This window comes from Myotis davidii, unplaced genomic scaffold (genome assembly GCF_000327345.1).
Source record: "Myotis davidii unplaced genomic scaffold, ASM32734v1 scaffold290, whole genome shotgun sequence".
Lineage (NCBI taxonomy): Eukaryota > Metazoa > Chordata > Mammalia > Chiroptera > Vespertilionidae > Myotis > Myotis davidii.
The window spans coordinates 5,204,639-5,205,006 of record NW_006285049.1 but is presented as its reverse complement, the minus strand read 5'-3'; positions in this window follow the sequence as shown (position 1 = coordinate 5,205,006).

Here is a 368-nt window from a genome sequence, read left to right as displayed (position 1 = left end):
ACTGTGTGGCAATAGGTCTTCACAGAAAGGGCCCATAAGACTCATCTATAGATTAAAAATACATATTAGATGCCTGGCAGCATTTGCAAGAGTGGGATGCAGGTATGATGTGTGTTCATGTTATTTAACCCTTGGTTTAGAAGTACTTTCTACAATTGATAGAAGAGTGTAAGTTTACGCTTTAGTTTATTAAAATAGATAGGACACGTTTTCTTAAAGTTTTAATGACTATGAAATTTGGCAGTGTCATACATTATAATTATATTAATACTAGAGGCCCAGTGCATAAAAATTTGTGCACTCGGGGGAAGGGGGGGTCCCTCAGACCGGCCTGTGCCCTCTTGCAGCCTGGGACCCATCGGGAGATA